Here is a 15,849-nt window from a genome sequence, read left to right on the forward strand (position 1 = left end):
AAGTCCATTCTTTATGTACCCACCAAGAAATGAATCTCTTGGGACAGATTCCTGTAGAACATGTGAAGACTGATGAAAGAAGAGGCTGGTGACTTCACATGAAGAAAGTGACACACCTCAGAAGAGATGACAAAAGAAAAGATGAATAGACCATGTAGAATCTGATGACTAAATAAGAACCAAGTAAACATTCACATGCGAAATAAAGATCACACGTGTAAAGAAGCACAGAAGAAAATGACAACCACGTTATAATTTTACAGATGCAGTAATGCAAGTAGACAAAGTAATCATAAGGCTGGCTATACGATGCGCCAAGGTATATATGTGCATAGGAATCTGGAAGTTCTACATCGAATTTGAGCAAACTGGATCCCGTGAATAGAAGGGCTGGAAAACTGTGGCGCAGCAAGATAATCTCAGCTGAGAATATAAGGAGCATCAAGAAGCCTGCTTGGCCAAGTGTCAAAGGTTGAAGCAACCAAGAAACTAGTCAATTCTAATGGAATGATACAATGTACGAGAAGGCGAGAAGCTGAGCTCCTGCTAAGGTTGCGGCGGAAGGACATTGGGTGCCAAGTTCTATTCATTTAATACCATTAAATACGGCGAGGAAGCTCAAACGTGGTCTCCAGTCACATGGTCAGAAGAAAATATACTCTTGGGCAGGCTTCACTGAGACCAGAAGATAGTCATACCCACACTCCCTTTTATTCCCAGGAGCAATGCTACTTTACAAGGCTGAGTACAAAGACTATTCTCATGGCAGATAGCTTGAGTAAAGATGGATGATGGGCTAATTGGGTGAGGAGGCATGGTCAAGTCCGACCCACCAGCCCCTGGGTTACCAGCTTGTGTGCTGCTAATGAGTGGAATATTCCAGAAGGGCACATGCGTGCCAACCAATTATAGAGGGCCACGTACCAAAGAGCCCTATAGCTTAGAGACCCAATAAGACATGTATTTTATGATGCTCACAATGACTTGCACTAGGGGTGGGCAGAGTTGTCCACCTGACGGTAGAGATCTAATCACAACACCAACCCTCATAGAAAATATACCTAGATGGTTCTGTTACCCAACCACAACCCTCCATAGATTTCTTAGTTTGCCACGTAGGACGAGGTCAATGAAGATGAATATTTATTATATAATCATATTTTTTATGAAATGGGAACAAGACTGTACTGCTGGATGTCGGATGATGTACATTGTACTCACTATTTTACATAATTGATATTAAAACAGACAAAAGTCTTTTGCCAACTTCCTGAGTCGGTTGAATTATTGATGTTTGAGTAATTTCTCCATCCCCATCCACCCTGTAGAGTGTTACCCTGTCTTAAAGGACCTAAAATGCTTCACTGCCATAACATAACTGACACCTGACACAAGGAGAGCAACATGTCCTTGGAGAAATCAGTGAGAGTTGAGAATGCAAAGATGCAAAAACCTGCAGCATTCCTAGTGCGCAAATGAAGAAAACACCAACTTTTACTATTCAGCAGACCCCATATAATAATGGGGCTGAGTAAGACATACTATTACTGAAACACATTTCAATAACACTGTACATGGCACTGAAGTATGCCTTTTAACGCATGTAGTTCCCACTACGACAGCAGACAGTATGAAGTGTTTGATTTTTTTGAAGGGTAGAGCTTCTGAGCCAAGCTAATTGGGCCTTCTTTGCTATGTGTTTCTGGAAGGACAGGCTGCTGTCAATTGTGAAGCATAAGGATTTTGCGGAGTCTTAGATATGTGGATTAAATCCTTCTAGGTGCATATCACTAAGCCACTGAGGACAAATTCTGTCTGGGATGGGATTAGTTTGAGGTAGACCGTCGACATCCAGAATCAGATGATGGCTAGGTATACGCAGAGATGAATGATATCCTGCATGCTATTTACTCTCATGTACAACTGAGTTGATGGAAGGTTATATTGGGATATTTGAGGAGAGTGTCCAGAGGCTCCATGTAAACGCTGAAATGTATGGGTGAGAGGATGGAGCCGTGGGGGACTCTGCAGGAGATCTGGAGTTGATTAGAATGAAATGAGTTCAAATGGACAACATGGTGTCTGCCTGAGAGGTAGGAGTTAAACCAATTTAGAGAATCGCATCCTCTCAGTGAGGAGGGAGAGAAGGATGCGGGGGTCGATGGTTTTGAATGCAGCCAAAAGGTCAAGGAGGACGAGGAGGCATAAGTCACCCTTATCCATGATTTGGAGAGCATCATCCACCACATGGATGTTGGCCATCTCGACTGTATTGTTTATTTATATAGCACCTATGCAGGGGAAAGTGTTTCAAAGCACCCAAAGAGGGGTGGGAACAGGGGGAAAAATACGAGTCACTCAGAGCCCTTGACATTCCGAGGCAATAATAGTCTGTACAGGCAGAGTACGTGCGTAAAAATACATTTAACAGTTGAGACACAGCAAATGGGACTGATGGTGATTCTTCAGTTTTACTAGTGCAATTAGGGGAGAAAACAGGGGAGAACAGAGAAACGATCTTCAGGCACGATTGCATTTTGATCGCGCAAGTGCATAGACAGTTACAAGTGCACCCAGTCGGTGGAGACTTTGGTAAGTGCAGAGAGAGCCACTCTCTTGGGTTATTTCTAAGAGTTGTGAGGGTGGGTGGGTGTAGGGGTAGGGCCCTGGGGCAAGTGCGATAGAGGACCAGCGTGGGTGCCCAGGACCGGTGAGACTCTATGTACACCAGGCAGCCAGTCAACAAGCTGTTGGGAAGAGGAGGGAGAGATAGAGAGAGCACAGAGCTAGGTTAGCAGGGTAGGGGGAGAGTGAAGGAAGAGTAGAAGAGGATGGTCTTGAGGAGTTTGCAGAACTTAAAAAGGTCAGGCTCAAGACGGAGGGCGGCAGGGAGGCTATTCCCGAGGGAGGCACCTGCTGAGGATAAGGATTTCCCTTCAAATCTCTGCTTGGAGAACCGGCTCACTCACAGAAGGTTGGAGGTAGATGAGCGGAGGGCTCGTGAGGGACAGTATTTGCAGATAGGTAGGTCCCAGGCCCCAAAAAACTTGTGGACAATGCAGAGGGTCTTGAACTTGATCCTTGCAGCTACGGGGAGCCAAGGAAGGGATTTCAGTGCCAGAGATGCTGTCCCTTGGCTTGAGGCCAAGGATAAGGTTTGCGGGTCTGTTCTGGATGAGTTGTAGAGGGTGCAGGGCCGAAGAAGGGATGTTGCGAAAGAGGCTGTTTTAATGGTCCAGCCTAGAGAGAACCAAGGCTATGGAGACAGTGAGCCGCTGGGGGAAAGTGAGAAAAGGTAGAGTGCCTCTGAGGAGTTGTAGGTAGCTGATAGTTACATGTTTTAGAGATGTCAGAGGAGAAGGAGAGAGTGGAGTCGAAGATGACCCAGAGGTTGTTTTGCCTCGCAGGTGGGTGCGGACTCAGGACCAAGGCAGGCAGGCCAGAGTGAAAGTGGATAAGTGGGATCAGGGGTCCCACTGAGAACGATCTCAGTCTTACTGGCATTGAGGCAGGGGTTGTTTGCAGCACACCATGTTTGAATAGCAGACAGTCGGATATGAGCGAGGAGGAGGAGGCGATTGAGGGTAGCCTGAAAGTTGCGTGTCATCCCCATAACACTGGAAATTAGAGGTGAAAGTGCAATGACACGTGCCAATGCAACCATATACACATTTAAAAACCACGGGGAGAGGTTATATCCCTGGGGAAGGCCACAGGTTGAAAGAGCAATAGTCGAGAGAACAGATCTGAGTTCCATCTGGGATGGGTAGTCGGAGAGAAAGGAGATTAAGCACGCCAGAGCCTGACCTGTGATTCCCAGGGTGTCATGGAGACGTGTAATCAGGATGTTGTGGTTAAGCGTGTCAAAAGCAAATGAGAGGTCAAGGAGAATAAGGAGAGAGGGAGTGTTAGTGTCAAGATTTGAGAGCAGGTCTTCGTGGGTGTTCAGAAGAGCAGTTTCTGTGCCTCGGGATGCTCTAAAGCCAGACTGATGGTCATGGATGTAGCCAATAGATTCAGTGTCGAGGGTCAGTGATAGCCAACTTCTCAAGGAGTTTGCCCAAGAAAGGAGTAATGGAGATAGGGCCCTACTTTGCAAAAATGGAGGGGTCGGCAGAGGATTTTTTGAGCAGGGGGTGCACAAGGGAGTGCTTAAGGGCAGTTGGGAAAACTCCAGTGGATAAGGAGAGATTGCAGAGATCAGCCAAGGCTGGGCTGAGGGAGTCCTTAATGGTTTTAGAGGGGCAGGGGTCCACTTGTTTTTATGAGGCCTTCATAGACCGGACTTGCCTGGTGGCCTCATCAGGTGTGACGGAAGAGTGAGAGGAGAGGGTAAGAGGGGTCCAAGGGAGGCTCCTGAGTTGGTGTATGTTGTGCAGTAGAAGAGAAGAGGAAAGGATGTCTTTGGTTTTTGTTATGAAGTGTGCCACCAGGGCCGAGCAAAGGTCCTGGGTGGATGTGACAGAGGAGGAGGCTGCTGCAGGATTGGCCAGTTTCTTGCAGACTTTGAAAAGTTTGGCCGTGTTGTTTGATGCCACGGAGATGCAGGAATGGATAAAGACTCTTTTCTTGGAGCGGATGCAGAGTCAATATTGTTTATATTGTCGATGCTACACTTGGATTCATTTAGGAGGCGGAGTTGTTGTTTAGTTCTGGTGAGTACTTGTGCAGCAACTACTTTTCTAAGATTTTGCAACCCTAATAAATTGGCTCTGTGATATCCTTGGCATCACAGACCTGGCAATGGTCTGGTTGACCTCTTTCCTATCTAACTGACCTTCCCAGCTTCAACTGTGCCATTTCCTCTCCTCCACCACACTCTCCACCTGCGGTGTCCCTTAGGGCTCTATCCTCTTGCCGTGGCTCTTCAACATCTACCTTCATCCTCTGGCCCACCTGATCTCCATCTTCTCTCTTTACTTCCAGTGTTATGCGGACGACACGCAGCTCTCCTTTAAGCTTCCCTCCACTTCCTCCTGTTCTTCCTCTCTCAATCCTGAGTGTCTGATTACTATTCACATATGGGTGCGCTGCTAATGATCTTTGCCTTAATGCCAGTAAGATTGAGCCCTTCTCACTGCTCCCTCCTTCCCTCCTACTCTCTGGCCACCCTCCGTGTGTCCCCTCCCCTAACCCTCTTGTGAGTCTAAAAACATTGGCGTCATCTTCCACTCCTTCCTCGCTTTCTCTCGTCACATTGCAGACTTTGTCAATAAGGCCCACTTTCTGCTGCACCTCCTCAGAGGCATTCTCCCTTTCCTCACCTTTTCCCAGAAACTCAGTGTCTCCAGAGCTCTGGTCTTCTCTAAATTGGACTACTGGACTACTGCAACAGCCTCTTCCTCAGTCTACCTTTATCCTCCCTTACCACCTTCAACTAATCCACAATAGGACTGTGAGACTTATCCTTAGCCTCAGGCCCATGGACCACATCTATCCAGCCCTAATGTCTCTCCACTGGCTCCCTCAAGACCATCTGCATTATCCACAAGGCTTTCTGGAGCATGGGACCATGCTACATCCTAATTACCTTCCTGCTAGAACCTGTTGTTTTTCTAGCTCCAATCCTCTGCAGATCAGATGCTCTTCTAAGCATAGAGCGGGGGGTAGATCTCTCTCTTTGGCAGGAACCTCCCTGTGGAATGGCCTCCCTGCCACTCTCAGGCTTGACCCGGATCTCTGTAAATTCCACAAGCTTCTCAAGACCCTCCTTTTCTCTTCTCTCCCTCTCCTGCTAATGCCCCCCTTCTGCCCATTGGACTGGCTGCCTGGACCCTTCTGAGTCCTACAGTACATCAGGCCCTCCTCACCCAGGCTTCCCTAGCACTACGGCCTCCCTAACCTGCACTTGCCCTTCTGGGCCCCCTTCCCATCACTAGCCTGGCGGGGTGTGTATCCCTACCAAGCCTGTTCGACCCCCATCCTCTCACTTAGCATGTGGTCTTCACTCCCTGCATCCCCTTGCACTTGCCCACCTGGTCTCGCCTTGGCACTTGCCTAGCCCAATGGGCCTTCCTGTTCCCCTCCTCCCCCCTGTACTTGTATGCTGCAACTTAACCCCGTACTTCCCTCCCACCCTAGAATGTTCCCTTCCCTCCACCTGCACCCCTCCCCACTCTCCTCCCCCCTGCACTCCTTGTTACTGCACTTGCACAATCCGAATGACACAAGGCCTAGTAGGACCATTTTTGTTTATTTCCTTGTCCCCCCACACACTTTTTTGTCTTGTGGTGCTTTGAAACACCATTTGATGGATAGGTGCTATATAACTAAGCAATAAATAAAATATGTATTTTGCTTTGTGGAAAGTGCAAAGCTTAGAGCCATATGAAAAATGCTGGCACCATGTGGAAGACTGACCATTACGTTCTCATTTGTCCTCCTCAAATGGAATGCAGCAAGTGAAATTGCTGGGAGCTATTTGTCTCATGCTTGTAGATTCAAAGGGCCTCATTACACGGATGGCGGTAAGGGTTTACCGGTACCAGTATTTTACCGGTACCGGTAAATCCTTACCGCCTTACTACGAGGTCCCTATGCGGGTTGGGGAATTTAACGCCTGCTTTTTGCAGGCGTTAAAAACCAACCCGCAAAGGGACCCAGGGAGCTAATTACGGTACCGCAATTTGCGGTACCGTAATTAGCACCTTCCCCATTCCCATTATGCCCTATGGGGCAAAAATGGGAATGGGGAAGGGCAATGGTGGAAGGGGGAATTACCGCCTCGCCAACCTTGGAATGGGGCGGTAATTCCCCTTTCCGCCAAGGCGGTGCCGGTATTTTACCGGCATGAACCATGGCGCTAATAGCGCCATGGTTCTCCGCCATCCGTGTAATGAGGCCCAAAGAGTCCAGTTAGCTTGACACCAAGCAATACCAGGAGCTACAGTTGACTTTCCAGTCGAACCAGTGCCATCATTGAAATATAAATATGTGAAAATAACCCGTTTTGGGAATGTGTATAATAGAGCATTATGACACATATAAGACATTTAAAAGTAAAATGCAGCATATTAAACCTAGTGTATAGCTTAAAATAAACTCTCCACAACACAATCACACCATAACAAAAAGAAAAACATGATCAAACACAATTCCAATCACATTACAATGAGGCATATATAATGGACAATAGTTTGGATCTCAAATGAGTTACATTTGTGGCATGCCATGTACTAGCGACTAGTTCTCCAGATATATTTCCTGTATACTAGGTGATGCCATATACCTTGGAGCTGCTTCTAGATGCTCCTGCCCATCAAATCTGTGTTTTGATTGGTAGGAACATGTGCCCACTCACAATTTCATAACCACATTGTTGGTAATAACAGGTAGAAGATAGTCAGATGACTTGAGTTACAAGCCACATTACCTTTCACCCAGTCTGTGTTCCAGGAGCTACTTCTATGCCATTCCAGCTTCTCGGTAAGAGAGCTAGACAGCTGCTAGTGTAAGGATGGGTACTTGGAAAAAGATGAAATATAGTTGCAAGCCAGAGTTTTCACCTGCTGTGTTTTACATGCATGAGTTGGGTTTCTGGAGGTCTGATTAAGTCTGAGCGAACAGCACCAGACAGACTTGTGTTGGTGATGTATTTTAATGCCAACCAGGATTGGTAATAAATTAATCCTTTATTTTGGAATGGCTGTTCGAATTTGGGTTTGTTGGTAGTTGATTAAAAGCACAATATACACATCTTTCATTGATGAATGTTTAACTTCTTGAAATGAAGGAGCTAAGGGGAATTTGTTTGAAGGGTTAGACGTTTTTAGACATCACACGCAAGCAAACAATTAAACGGCTATTGTAATACAAGGCTGCTCAATGTCTGACAATGCATAGGCATTTGGGCTTAGTGATGGTAAAGTGCACCTCTGTCCCAAATTGTGAAAATTTTTAGACCAGAATTTAAAGCTTGGTCTTGTTTGTGCCCTCTCTCACCTCCAGCTCGGGATTCTCTGTCCTCCCTCCATTCCCTTGGATCCCAAATAAATATCTGTCTCTAAGCAGTCTCACACTATTCTTATGGTCATCTTCTTCCTTTCTTTGAATCAGAGGCACTGTGTAGGCGCTCGCTCCAAACGGTCTGCCACTCATTGCTAATAGTTAGCCTACTTTCTGCCATGGAGGAGGCGCTCGCTATAAGCGGTCTGCCACTCTGTGCTAATGGTTGTGTTTCCCTCTCTCCCTTTTTCTCTTTCTCCCTTTTTCTCCTTCTCCCTCTTTCTTTCTTCCTTCCTTTTTCATTATAAGCAGTAAGTCACAATTAGCTAATGGTCCTCGTTTTGCTTTTTTAGAATTTGAGCTATGCATGCTCATTCACACCATGCTAATATCATACCCACGTTCACAAGGGGGATACAGGGCTTCACAAAGTGACTAAGGGAACCATAGTTCCGTGTTGAGGGCGCAGAGAAGTAAGACTTTCACAATGGAGAGTCCAAACTTTACAAAGTGGGTATCAGGAACACATTGTTGTGGACACATGATTCTGAAGGAGTATGTGACATGCTTCAATAAATTGGAGGATCAGCAGACTTTATTTTTAAGTCCCCACTTGACAAAACTCAGATCTTGGCAAAATCACTATCTCTAATGCCTTTTATGCCACAAATGGTGTTATTTTTGTATTTCATTTGCTACTGGCCACTATATGCCTAATGGTCAGCATACAACAGTCTCTTTATCTTTTAAATCCACTAACCTATTGGTTCACATGGCTGTAAACATGATTTGTAGCTGTTATTTACATTAATTTGCCCTGTGAAAGTTATTTTTGGTACTCTCGCACACTGAGGACATTTTTGATATTTGAGCAACTGTTGAATTTAGATTAAAAAAACAAGTAAAGAGCCATAATTGGAGGATTAACCAACAATTCAAAGACATGTAGGTGTGGTGTAGCAATAGTCTAGCATCCTAGAGAAAATTGCTGGTTACAATTGTAGGGATCGAAATTAGGATTTCTTAACCAGGAGCAAAATTCAGCTCCTGTGTATCGGGCATCACCAACTAGGCAGGAGCTGCGCAGGGGGAACCAGGAGCTAGTGCATAGAGAACATCAAATGTAACCTTTGCGTAAAACACAAATTCTAACTTATTGTCCATTTATATATTATCCAATATGATTTAAATGTCTCTGTGTCCTTGATTCTCCTTTATACACATACCCAAACCTACCGAGTTAATATTACATAACCGTGTTTCTATAGCACCACTTGCCTGCTAAATAATTCCTGGCAATTTCGATTGCTGCTATTGTTTAGCATGTTTTGTTATGGATCTACATCTTATGTGATGTCTGCAGTGTAATGTTGGCATGCAATGACATGGTTGGCAGGCTTTAAATATTTGAATAACCTTTTTTTATTTTTTTTGCTAGCTTGGCTCAACCTCTTGGAAACTAAGGAAATATTGGCAATAAGAGGTCTCTCTTCTACCAGTAATTGCTGCTTTTGCAAATTGGATAACGAAAAAGAGACTATACGCCATTTGCTTCTGTCATGTACAGGCACTTGTCAGATAAGAACCCAGTATTTGAACCATTTTTTCACCAACCCCCTCCCTACTCATCGACGAAGAGACTTGGTGGCCAAGGTTGATTGGTGGGGACAGGTGTACTTGGTTAATTGCAACATCAAAAATTCTGCAACCCATTATGACAAATGCAACAACCTCTTCTGCTCCTTCTTTGTAAGAGCTCCGGAAAATTTCAGTTTACTTGAAAACACTTTTACTAGTTTAAGCAGTGACTAGTCTTGGACATTCCTATGTTTCGTCTTTCTTTCTTTGTAAAAACCTTTTTTGATTAACGCAAATACAAAAAACACAAAAAAACTATGTGCTGCCAGTGATGCACAATCAACTTTTCTTCAAATCATATGTGCCTTTTCTAAGTCACAGTGGAGAGGGGAGAACAGCTACTGCAGTAGATTCCAGGTCTGTATTTATGAGGTTTCATTAGTAAACTCCTAATACAGAACCTTTAAAACATGACTGAACTGAACACTATTTGCAAAGGCTTACAAACATTTTAAATTCTATAAACAAAATGTTTACAAATATTGACAAATTTGAGGTGTACACTAGGTTTGCAAAGGTTTACAAAAAAGTTGTCTTTGTAAATGAAATGTTCAATTGTGCATGAAACATTAAGTGTACATTAGGTTTACAAAGTATTCATGATTTGTAATCCATGGAAATCTTAGGGTTTACAAAGTATTCATTATTTGTAAACCATGGCAAAATTTAGGGTTTACAAAGTATTCATGATTTGTAAACCATGGCAAACTTAGGGTTTACAAAGTATTCATGATTTGTAAACCATGGCAAAACATATGGTTTATAAAGTATTCATGATTTGTAAACCATGGAAATCTTAGGGTTTACAAAGTATTCCTGATTTGTAAAGCATGGCAAAATTTAGGGTTTACAAAGTATTCATGATTTGTAAACCATGGCAAACTTAGGGTTTACAAATCGCTGGAACATCAAGTCCAAATGGACTTGCATAACTACAAGGTTTACTTATGTGTAAACACAATGTAAATGATGCTGAAACTCCTTGCAGCAGTGACTTGCATTGGGTATTAACAAACGACTTATGCCTAAATGCACTAGCTTCAGTACAATATTGATGATATGATATTATAACCCGCTTAATACCCAGAGGTTTCTAAGCGCAGACCGGGGATCGGACCTGATGTGCTCCGTGTCGTTTTGTTTCCAAGGCGAGCATGTTGCCCATTAGCTATCTCCCCGATGGAAGCATGTTTGTTATAAGGGGCACAAAAGAGACTGACGTTTAGCATAACTCACCATGGTTCTATTACCCGTTTCCAGAAATTCAGGCCTTACGTATTTCCCAGATGTAGAGTTTGTTCTCCCATTTCGCTTCATTTGGAGTGCATGCACCGTTCACCTGTCGAAATGCTTTAGCCTCCTGCTAATGCGCCTCCATCGACATGGCAAGGGGTTGCGTTATGAAACTATGAAGATGGCCTTATGGATCCCGCAGAGTGGTAAAGCATGAAGGAAGTGATTAGGTTCACTAACTCCCATCAGGCCTAGCCAGCATAGTGGATGAACAAAAATCATGGGAGTTGTAGTCCAAAACATTTGGAGAGCCACAGGTATTATACCCCTGCACTAGACCCAAATTTGGGGCCGATTCATGGAACAAACGTGCGCCGAAAATCTACGCGCAAGCAGGCGCAAGCAGGCGCAAGCAGGCGCAAGCGGAAAAAAAGAGGCGCACGCGCACGCGTGCGATTCATGGAAGTCCCTGCGCGTGTCTTCCTCGGGATGTGCGCCAAACCCGTGCATGGCGCACACGTCACTGCAACATCCCGAAAGACGTGCGCGACGCGCACAGTGAAAGCGCACAACCTCTGCGCATACACCAGAAAGTGGGCGGAACACGGGGCGTAACGCGCGGAATGGGGAACAACTTGCGAAAACAAGGGCGTAACTGGGGATGTACTGCAGGGAAGCAGAGGGAACGCCCACACGCACCCGAACCACACGTATTCATGGAACCGAATAGGGCAAAGCCACGCACAGCGAAAGACACGCACAAGCCGATACACGTCCGCCACACGAAGGCAGGCGGTAGCGTCCCTGCGCATTACAAAAGTGGCAACATACAGCAATTGTGCGAGCGGGGCACGTGTATTTCGGGGGTTCGCGTGAACTTACTCACGCGATCGGGCCTGGGGGAGCGGGCTACGTGTATTACAGGGGTTCGCGTGAACTTTTTCACGCGATCGGGCCTGGGGGAGCGTGCTACGTGTATTTCAGGGGTGCGCGGGAAGTTCCACACGCGAATAGCCTGGGCGCGTGTATTTCAGGGGTGCGCGGGAAGTTTTACACGCGATTTCACCAGGGTACGTGTATTTCAGGGGTGCGCGGGAAGTTTAACACGCGATTTCAGCAGGGTACGTGTATTTCAGGGGTGCGCGGGAAGTTCCACACGCGAATAGCCTGGGCGCGTGTATTTCAGGGGTGCGCGGGAAGTTCCACATGCGAATAGCCTGGGCGCGTGTATTTCAGGGGTGCGCGGGAAGTTTTACACGCGATTTCACCAGGGTACGTGTATTTCAGGGGTGCGCGTGAACTTCTTCACGCGATCGGGCCTGGGGGAGCGTGCTACGTGTATTTCAGGGGTGCGCGGGAAGTTCCACACGCGAATAGCCTGGGCGCGTGTATTTCAGGGGTGCGCGGGAAGTTTTACACGCGATTTCACCAGGGTACGTGTATTTCAGGGGTGCGCGGGAAGTATTACACGCGATTTCAGCATGGTACGTGTATTTCAGGGGTGCGCGGGAAGTTCCACACGCGAATAGCCTGGGCGCGTGTATTTCAGGGGTGCGCGGGAAGTTCCACACGCGAATAGCCTGGGCGCGTGTATTCCAGGGGTGCGCGGGAAGTTTTACACGCGATTTCACCAGGGTATGTGTATTTCAGGGGTGCGCGTGAACTTCTTCACGCGATCGGGCCTGGGGGAGCGTGCTACGTGTATTTCAGGGGTTCGCGTGAACTTCATCACGCGATCGGGCCTGGGGGAGCGGGCTACGTGTATTTCAGGGGTCCGCGTGAACTTTCTCACGCGATCGGGCCTGGGGGAGCGGGCTACGTGTATTACAGGGGTTCGCGTGAAGTTCTTCACGCGATCGGGCCTGGGGGAGCGTGCTACGTGTATTTCAGGGGTTCGCGTGAACTTCTACACGCGATCGGGCCTGGGGGAGCGTGCTACGTGTATTTCAGGGGTTCGCGTGAACTTCTTCACGCGATCGGGCCTGGGGGAGCGGGCTACGTGTATTTCAGGGGTCCGCGTGAACTTTCTCACGCGATCGGGCCTGGGGGAGCGGGCTATGTGTATTTCAGGGGTTTGCGTGAACTTTCTCACGCGATCGGGCCTGGGGGAGCGGGCTACGCTTATTTCGGGGGCGCGCGGGAAGTGACACACGCGATTGAGCGGGGTATGTGTATTTCTGGGGCGCGCGGGAAGTGACACACGCGATTGAGCGGGGTACGTGTATTTCGGGGGTGCGCGGGAAGTTACACACGCAATTCCATCAGGGTACGTGTATTACAGGTGTGCGCGATATCAACAGGGTACGTGTATTACAGGGGTGCGCGGGGAGCAGCACACTTGAATTGCACGTGTGGGTCCTCCCAGGTGTTCCCTCTACACCCTCCACGGCCCCTGCAGGTGGCTCACACCACAGGGGCCTACCCAGCACATGTCATGCAGGCACCCCACCCACCATGCCCATGCCCACCAGCCAACCCACATGTCAACTTGCACTACTCCCCCCCAACGCATGTGACCCTGCACCCCCAGCCACCAGGGGCAGCCTCCACCAGGTCCTCACAATCCCCAACACACATGCACGTCAGCGTGTAATACGAGGAAAGGGCCATGCGCGTAAGCGCGCCTGGAAACTGCACGTCCGCGTGTAATACGAGGAAAGGCCCATGCGCGTAAGCGCGCATGGAAACTGCACGTCGCGTGTAATACGAGGAAAGAGCCTATGCGCGTAAGTGACGTGACGCGTGCGTGCGTTTCCCTCAGCACGGGTTAAAGGTGAGCGGGCCCAGCAGTTCGCTGTACGTGCCTTTCGTGGAGACCGACGTGTGTTGCTGCTTCCTGTTGTTTCGCGCGCCATCACAACTTCACAGCTCTCAAGGACGTATCTCTTCTTTTGGCGGGGGTATTGGCTACGCGTGTTTTTCTGCATCGCGCTAGTCAGACGGTGAGTCACACACGCTCTTTTTCCCACTGCGGGTGCCCCTGTGTATCGCACCAATTTTGATGTCATAGTAGCCTGCGTGTCCCACGCGTACGCGTTATTCGTGTTACTGGGTGCCACCGCGTACTGCGGGAGGTCCAATCCACGCACGTAGGCTGCAGGGTTGCGTGCATGGTTTTACTGCAGTTTTGGGGTGCCTGAGCGTTGCGTGACCCGTCACCACATCACCGGGGTCACATACAGCCTTGGAGGTGCAGGGGGGCTGTTAACATCTTGCTTCCCACCCCCTTCACCCCAATTGCCCGGGTCAATTGTGGTGTACACCTCCCATTGGCACCACTCCATCTGTGCCAGCACTACTACATCTGTGCCATGGTTGGGAGGCCACCAAAGGTGAGGGGCGCCTCAGCTGGGCGTACTCCTTGTGGCGGGCGTGGTCGGGGACGTGGCCGTGGTGACCAGGGAGTAGGGGGACTCCAGGGTGTCCAGGGCAGCCACAGAGGGGGAAGAGGCAGGGGTGCGCCACTTGAGCACAATGTTGTGCCATGTGTCGGTGCAGCCATGCCACCACCCCCTGTGGTTCCGGGGGATGCAGCTCCTGCATCTGGCACTGGCACCCATATGACCCGGCAGTCCGTTCCATCGACTGCCACGGGCCCAAGGGTGGTGGTAGCTGCAGGTGCAGCTGTGGACACCACCACCCAGGCTCAGGGTCTGCCAGCGCAGGCTGCGTTGGCACTTGAAGAGCCCTTGGTAGATCTCCAACAGGCCAGGGGGGAAACCATAGGGGCACGCTGGGCTGCTCAGACCAAGACACGTGTCCCTGGGGCAGTCATGTCATCTGCTGCCCCGAACAGCCGGGTGTTGGCAAGTGCAGGGGCAGATGCACCCAACAGCACCCCGGTTGTGAGCCTGCCAACCAGGACCGTTGCGGCCAAGCACCCTGCCACAGCTGATGTTGCTGCGCAGGGTCCATTAGTGGGCACCCAGCTGCCACTGACACAAGTCAGGCCTCTGGTCATCCCTCCACCTGCCACTCCCTTGGCTCAATCCACCGAACCCACTGGCCATGCTGGTCAGGGCGGCATTAGCCAGCCAGGGTCTGCGCCACAGTCCAAGAGGAGGAAGGTTGCACCTGCAGCACAGGCTGCGACCCCACACACAGCCACGACCTCCTGCACGTCGAGGAAGAAGCCTTTCTGTAAGCAGGAACTGGACTTCCTCGTGGACTACGTGCGGGGCCACAGCCGTGACATGCTAGTGGGTGCCAATAGTCAGACCACGGCTGCCCAACGTGACACCCACTGGAAGCATGTTGCGGAACATGTCAGTTCATTCGGCCATGAGGTGCGCACGGCGCAGGAGTGCAAAAAGCGTTGGAATGACATCAAGCGCAGCACTAAGGCCAAGCGTGCCTCAAATTACAACTTGACTCTGGTGACTGGCGGTGGGCCTGCACCAGAGGAGGAAGAACTCACTCCGCATGAGGCTCTCGTTGCGGAGTTCATACCACCTGAATTGGTCGAAGGAGTGGGAGAGAAGCTGGACTTCGATGCCCAGTCCAGTGAGTGTTGATGCGTGTTTGTTGAGGACGTGTGTGGTTCACTTGTGGGATGTGTTGTGCATGATTGCTGCTACATGTGACGTGTACATGGTTCTGATGTGTAAGTAATGCAATGCTAACGTCATGCATGTCTCCTCTGCCTGCATGCGGGACTCCATGTAGGCATGCTCCCTTGCCCCTCCTCCGCCACTCTGCACCCCAGTTCCACCTTTGCACTGGTCTGCTCCAATCTTGCCAATGTGTAGTTTCTTGTCCATGTGTCCTGTGTAGATGCTAACTTCCAGCGTAGAATCTGCCAGACATATGCCATGTCGTACAGCCTTAGTACTCGATGCAGGGTATCTCACTTGTACTGTGCATGGGTCAGATGTCCCGCAGGGACATGAGTGCCCATTCATGCTCCATGTGCATTGCATGCATGCCCCTATGTGTCCTTGACTGGATGATCACTGTAATATCAGTCCTTGGTTACATACATTACCTGCCATCTCATCAGCCTTCCCATGTCAACTGTGCCTCAGTCCTGCGTTG

Source organism: Ambystoma mexicanum, chromosome 14 (genome assembly GCF_040938575.1).
Source record: "Ambystoma mexicanum isolate Mex_15411 chromosome 14, UKY_AmexF1_1, whole genome shotgun sequence".
Lineage (NCBI taxonomy): Eukaryota > Metazoa > Chordata > Amphibia > Caudata > Ambystomatidae > Ambystoma > Ambystoma mexicanum.